A 7,478-nucleotide genomic window follows, 5' to 3' on the forward strand; every position below is an offset into this window, starting at 1 on the left:
TAAATTGCCTTGCAAATAAATACTTTGCTACCTGTTAAAGGCCAAATACTTTCATGTAATGATTTTTACATGTCATTTATATTAGTTCACACGAACTCCATCCACCTGTTCCTGGCCCCTCTGTCAAATTTTAAAACCCATTGTGGCCCGCGAGTCAAAAAGTTTACCCACCCCTGGCCGAACCATTTGAGGGTGAAGGGAGCGTCAGCCCTGTTTCTACAGAAATATATTTAGGGATGTTAACCATTATTTAGGGTGCTATTAACTGGGTGTTGAGTGTTACCATCAGATCCGTTTTTAAACAGTACGAAGCCCGATCCTCCTGAGATGCGAGGTCAGTGGGGCGCTCGTGGCTCCTTTGAGCAAAACCAATATATTGAGGCTCTTCCATCAAGACCACCACCATTGCCCGAAACCAAATCTGCATCACGAGAAAGGAACAGCATCATCCACTGCTTGCCGGTTCAACTTGAAAAAACACACGAGTCAAAGCCCAGGACCAGTTTGCAGGCAATTTTATTAGTCTTCATTTTATATATAAACTAGCAGAAGTACCCAGCGTTGCCCAGGTGAAAAATATATTTTTTAATAACCTTACATATATACACAGATGGGCTGCTACCCCTGCCCCCCCCCCCCAGCCATGATCTCCTCAGCCGCTGTGCAGTAGTATGTACGGCCTATAGTGTGGTGGGGTGTCGAGGCCTAGTACCGTGCAGAGCCTCCGGCCTCGCCTAAATTGCCCAACCAGCTGAGGCTGGGTACTGGGGCCGTTACCCCCCCCCCCCCCCGCGCATTACAATAATACTGTGTAATCGCTACAATTTTATTATTTACCGACCCTATAATAGTAATTGCACACATTGTGGTGGGGGGAGGGGGGGGGGGGGAGTGAAGAGGACGTGAAACTGATGAATTTACCTCAGTCGCGTGTTAATGCGTGCACATATTTTTAACAGGAATTAAAAATGGCGTCCACCCTGCAGCGAATGCGTCGCTACCCGTTGCCAGGGGCAACCGCCGTGGTAAACCAAATGGACCAATCATGTTTCGCAAATCCCTCACATTTCGTCCAATGAAACTGCGTATGGTCCGGCGACACAGACAGACTTGCGATTTCATATATAGATTGATTTGGGCTTATCAGCAGAAATGGGTGGGCCACAGGGCCCCTTGGGGAGGAACACTCCTGGAACGGGGGATGGCCGGCCACGAGGATCCCCGTCCACAAAAGCTTGGAAGTCCATATTCTTGGGTTTTTTCGGTAAAGTCGCGTAGGTAAAAAAATTAAAATTATTGAAAGTAAAATAAAAATAAAATATAAATCACGACGTTTCAGAGGCAACACAAGCCTCTGTCTTCAGGTGGAGCAGTCACAGCACGCTCGCTGCATCAAGTAAATGAGAAATTCCAAGAGATCTGACCCCGTATATATACTGGTTGAGGGGGGAGGAGCCAGGGCAGGCCCCTGGATTAGGCGTGTTTTATTATTATGGCAAGGTTGGTGTGGCTGAAGCTCCGGCTTGTCTACATAACTGGCTGAGGGGGGGGGTGCCAGAGTTGTTAAAGTGCAGCTGCTGCTAAATGGTACCGGATCCCCTGCCATGTGGATGTAAAAGCAAAAAAGCAGGTCAGGAAGAAACAGCCTCCTGCTACGTTGCTTGGTGGGTAAAAATTAAAGCAGGAAACCAGCGTGTGAAAAAAGCTAAACATGATAAAACAAAACTGGCCGTCTATCAGTAAACTGTACAGTAACTAAAGAGCAGTTGTCTGTCAAATAAGACGCTTGGAAGTCCACGCTGGCGCCTTGGGTCTCGTGAAGATTCCATGATCTTGCGCACTTCATCCGGGTTATGCACCCTGCATTCGTGATACAGGAACACTTTCTGCTACAGCAATGCACCAATCACTCTGCTCAGTGTTGCAGCAACATAAATATGAATCAAAATGATGTGGCCATGACGAGCCCAGTCTCAATCAACATCCAACAGTGACTATGCGTGCTCAGTCGTTCTTGCAAAACAGTGCCACGGCAAATGGCACCGCCTCAAGCCACAGCGGCTCCCAGTGCACGCGGAGACGCGTCATGGCACCACATTGCTCGAGAAACGTTTGCTTGCAGTTCTGTCGCCGTGGAGGGCACAAGAAACCCACCGCCAGGTAGAGCCGCATGTGCTTCACGAGCAGATTCTGGAGCGTGTACTTCCTCATGGAGACACTCCCCGCGCCTCCTTCACAGTTGGCGCAGAACTCGCACACAAAGATGTCCATCACAGCGCTCAGATCCTCCATGGCAGCAGCAGACGAAGGCATCACGAGAATCCTTCACCCAACACGTGTACATTACATACCAAGATAAAGCTCGCCAATAGCCTTTTTTGGGTGCCCAGACTTACAGCACAGCTCAACTTGCAACACCCCCCCCCCCCCCCGCATAAGACTTTCTTGTAACAATTAACACCCTCGATAACCAAACTACCGACGGAGGCGACGAGTCTGAGCAAGTCGTGTGCAGACGCAGCGCCATTAGCCCAACTACTACATTTTGAACAATGTAATCTACCAAGAACCTTATTTGAAACATTTACCAGCAAGGCATTGCAATAATCGATTCGCTAGAGAACAAGTGCATGGACGAGCCTCACAATCAGCAAGTACTAGTATGTTGTGCAGTCGAGCACTGTTCGGAGGTTAAAGGTTTTTCACAACCTTGACACGAGCATCGAACGGAAAGGGATGGATCAAATATCACCAAAATAACCAATCATGCTTCGGGCAGACGTTCTGGCCATCAATAACTAGGCTTAAAAGTCCCAGTTTAGTTGTTGGGGAGCCCCGACTAAAATATAATTCAATCTTATTTTAATTTAGCTCTGAACATATTTTTCCTGCAACCGTGATTTCAGTTGAAATAATTTTTCCGATGTAGAATATGGTGTTAGCTGGAGGCAAACGTGGGAGTCATCCGTGTAGCAATGGTAGCGCAGCCCTAGAAATTCAGTGCTCCACAGGGTCATGTTAAAAGGCTAAACAAAGCGGGAATAAGCACCCATCCTTGGAAGTACCCTAGACTGCACCAAAACCGACAGGGCTTAAAGCCACTCAGTGAAATATGGCTTGGGGTTTTCTAGCCGTTAAATTAAAATCATTGCTAACAAGCACCTGTTAAGGCCAACACTACGCCCAGATGTATTTTTATCCTAAGCAGTGATGTTTATACACCACATCCTCATTTTTGAAGTTGATGTAGGGAAGGCCCAGGACTGGTTAAGACTATCCTCAGGTGCTGACCGATTGGGAATCAACTCTGGTCGCCGGGTTCACGAATCGCAGCACGCAAACCGCTACAATACCCTTCAGATCTCAAACATAGGCGTGTACAATCCACGCGGCCTAACTGCAGACCCTACACAACACTAATATTGCGTTCAGTGGAAGACAAGATCTGCGAGATTAAGTGGCTTTATAAACCAGGAGACAATTTAAAGTAGATGCCTCAATTTCGCCCCAATGCTCGAGAACAGGCAGCGCAGAGAAGATTCACAGCGAGAAAGTCACGGATGTCTTCACCGCACTCGAGACGCCGAAAGGAGACGAAACTCACCGGGGCGTAGAGGAAAAAGAGCGTCGAGCAGCAACCACTGACTCCGCCTCCCGCAGGGTTTAAATCCTCACCTATGCTGGTGACGTCACTAATTACGCCTTCACGTGGGCTGGTGACGTCGCGCATAATTGTTTGCACCTGTGCTGTTAACAATCATTACATCGACATGTTTTATTGACGTCACATGACCCATCGAGTCTCCGCGTGTGAATCTGACCAATTCCGTGCGTCAGCTAATTCAGACGAATTCCCTGCCCATGCGGGGTAATGTAAGCGGGGGCGATGATAATTGATGATGATGACGAGAATGAAGGTGGCTGAGTTTGTCTGTCTCTGTGATGTTCACTATTGTCGTGAAGGCGTCACTCGCTGTTCTGTTGCCAGGAAACTTGATCACAAATCCAATGCGAGTTTTGTTATTCAGCGTCGATTCGCCTGAACTCTCACCTCGCCACGTGATTTGCCAGCAGCTCGCGTCTCTCACTGCCGCGCGTAGACGCAGTTCTCGCGTTAACGACTCCGATCACCGCAGCGCCACTCCTCCTGCAGTGTCACCGAGTCTCACTAATCTCTCCCAGTATCCTGCGCCGAGATGTTTGGCCAGTTTCACATGGCACACGTGGTTCCCAATCATCTGGGAATGCCCCAAACGCCTGGAATTCGAACGCTTCACAAATGTCCGTGGTTTCCCTCCCATCTCCATCGCAATTCGATGCCGAGCTGTCGATTCTTGACGATAACTTCACCTGCAATTGCTCGTGACTCGAATATCCACGCGTGTTTACAGTTGAGTGCAATAGCCACCTTATATCTGTTTAATGTTCATGTTACTTGTAATTATACCACGATCAGTCTAAAATAATCGAATCGACTCAGGCTACAGAGAATTTATAAACCATTAATTATGAAAATGCAATATTTGCGGTTTTCATGGGACGTAGTTGTTTTCCTTCAATCACTTTTTAAATCCTTTATATTAAGTTCGCTTGCTTGCTTGCGTGCGTGCGACCGTGCAAATCTTTCGGTCGTTTTTTTACCCACTTCCCGTGATCCAATCGAGCTGACATTTTGCACACAGACTCGTTGTGAGACAATTAATGTTCGTGAAAAAAAATTCAAAATTTTTACACTGTTTAGGGAAAACAAATTAAATATTTAATTACCAATTGCTTAATACTGGCAGACAATCATCTGACCCATAGGTGGCAAGCCATCTCAAGCCAGAGGACGAGAAGACTCTAGCCGCCACGCATATAAAGGATTTATAGTGAAAAACTTTGTTTTTACGGGTTATACTTATTAGCTTCATTGCTGTAAATTACTTATGTTGCTTAGATCACTCTTAAAATCCAATAGCTCAACTGCGCCATCGTGTCATCACCAACGTCATCATCTTAATTACAGCACAATAAGAAGGACGTGCATTAGACGCTGCTGGCACGATTTTGCTTTTCCATTTACACTGCCACGTTGCTTTATATCACAAAGTTCGGTTTTCCAAAAGGCACTCAACGTTGATCTCCATTAATTTTTTTTCAATAACATTGAAAATTGGAACAACTTTTTTATTTTTTTACTTTTACAATTTTAAAAATGTTTACCAATTTTTTTAACGTAAAATTTCGAACAACAATTGTCCATCTAACCTTCGAGATTTTTGTTTGCATTGCTCGCAGGTAAAATGAGGTGCCCAGGGTTTGTCTTGATTCCTGACAGGCATGCCGAAATATGCCTTGTCGGCCTCACACATCTTAGCAGATGCTTCCACAGAGTAAATTTTCGCTCTTGTCTTGATAAATTGGCTGCAGACATAGCAAAATGCGTCTACCAGATGCTTGCAGCCTCTTGATACCATCTCAGAAAAATGCAGATATGTATCCACTTACCCAGCTGGAATTAAACTGAACTGATCGGCTTAAGGCCCCTGTATTTATACTACTATTAATATTACTGAAAAGTTCTAGAAGTTACTCCAAGTTTACTCAGCACTAAATCTATCTGGAATGTTCTGGAAAATAGGTACATTTCAAAATATAAATGTCCTGGTCACAAAAGCAAAGTTTGTGGAGAATAATAGCCATTTTCTCTACTTTTGAGGCATAAGCAATTAGGAAATAACACTTACTACCCAGAAACAAAAAAAAGTGTTACACAGTGGTATCTGCGAATGCCCCAAACGCCTAAAATTATATCGCTTTGCAAATGTCCTTAGTTCCCCTCCCATCTACATCGCAACTTGATGCTGAGCTGTCGATTCTATATGGTAACTTCACTTGCAATTGCACTTACCTCGAATATCTTCACCTGTTTTCAGATTAATGTAATAGCCATCTTTTATATGTTTAATGTGATCAGTCTAAAATGATCTACCCGAGCAGACTTCTGTTGCAGGGAATTGTGAAATATTTTAGATGTTTCGTGTTGTTATTGTTCTGATTGCCCTTTGCTTAATAGCTGTTCATTGTTTTGTGGCTGAAATTCTCGTTACCTGGGTTATGTTTTCTAATCAGGCCCTCCATGGTCTCTTGAGTTCTCACCTAGTTACACAAATTGCACTCGACTCGAATGCTTTTTCAACGAATCTCTGGATGTGCCGTGTTGATTGACCATACTTCACCAATGTGATAAGTCGGTGGTGAATGGGATGTGCGAGGGGGGAGGCAGGACCTTTTCAGTTGTCGCGTCATACCCCTTCAATACCAGCACAGATCTCCCATTTTCTAGTCCCTCTCATGGACACCACACGGGGTTTATCGTTGCCTGCAGCTGCACGTTGATTGGAAACGGAGTGGCACCGAGTATTGGAGTAACCGGAGCTGCGGGAAACATCACAACCCGAGTGAAGACTCTCCGAATTCCACCTTCAGCAGAAACACTTCTGAAGGCGTCCTCGAGGTCAAACACCTGGGAACCCCACGGCAATTTACGTGCCAGATCTGCCTTACTTCTCCACGTTGACCTCACTTCCTCTGTTTAAATCATAAAACTGTTTATTTTAATAGGTAAGGCCCACTTAACTATTGTGTTCTTTTTCAGAAGCACAAATGGTAGCTCAATGAAGTGGCTTATCAAGCGGAAATTTATAGCCGCCAAATACTCAAGCGCATGTATCAACATGTCTAGGAGAAAACCGAAAACCCGGAAAAAAAATCATGGGGAAGACAGAAACGCAAACTCTACACATACAGCAGGCGTCAGGGTTGGGATCGAACCCATGACCTCCTGTATATCAGGCAAGGTCGTTAACGTCTCGCCACCGGAGCACCCCTTTCACAATTGTTTACAACTTAAACCTCGCTCGGGCCTTCAAAACAGTCTGCGATGTTTCCCAGCATGTTGCTCGCGACCTTTGTTCGGCTCATTTAAGAGCCCAACTTTTGGGCTTGTTGATTATCTCTTGCAGTTTCACATTCATTCATATCCCACGTTGGAGTTTCATCAGAAAATCAGAGGCAATACCCTCTTCATTTTCCCGTGCCTTTGTTTCCACCAATAACATCGTTGGAAAACAAATGCTAATGCCCGGTGACCAACGTTTGTTAAAGTGAGATACCCCCTCGAATAGCGAGTCTTCATCTGCATATCCTTGGTATCACCCCATTCCCACCGAAGTTGAAGCTCCTCCATTTAGACATTCAACGGCCTTCTCGTAGCACAGAGCTTTGGACAAGAGCAGTCTATAGTTATGCATCGCTCGAGTAACTTTGTATAGTGTGAACGGGCACGCTGGTAGAACACTTTCCAAATCCGAAAGCTCAGGTGTGAACTTGGCTGCTTTAAAATTCCGATTCTTTCCAACATATGCCTATACATCGTTAATGAAAAAAGGGGAGAGGGCATTCCTTCACAGTTGGCTCAGAACTTGTGCACGAAG

The 7,478-nt window shown here is 45.4% G+C and overlaps 1 long non-coding RNA gene across 1 annotated transcript; it reads right to left on the reverse strand.

The window, feature by feature from the left end:
* Positions 1 to 514: 514 nt before the first annotated feature.
* On the reverse strand, positions 515 to 5,046 carry LOC133353859 (uncharacterized). The gene is made up of 3 exons (XR_009756482.1): positions 4,052 to 5,046; positions 2,155 to 2,323; positions 515 to 1,860 (listed from the first exon to the last, which is right to left on the reverse strand). It is a non-coding gene; the product is annotated as an uncharacterized LOC133353859 (long non-coding RNA).
* Between the last annotated feature and the right edge of the window lie 2,432 nt (positions 5,047 to 7,478).

Source organism: Lethenteron reissneri, chromosome 45 (assembly GCF_015708825.2).
Source record: "Lethenteron reissneri isolate LAM-NWPU_2019-01 chromosome 45, ASM1570882v1, whole genome shotgun sequence".
In the NCBI taxonomy this organism is placed as follows: Eukaryota; Metazoa; Chordata; class Hyperoartia; order Petromyzontiformes; family Petromyzontidae; genus Lethenteron; species Lethenteron reissneri.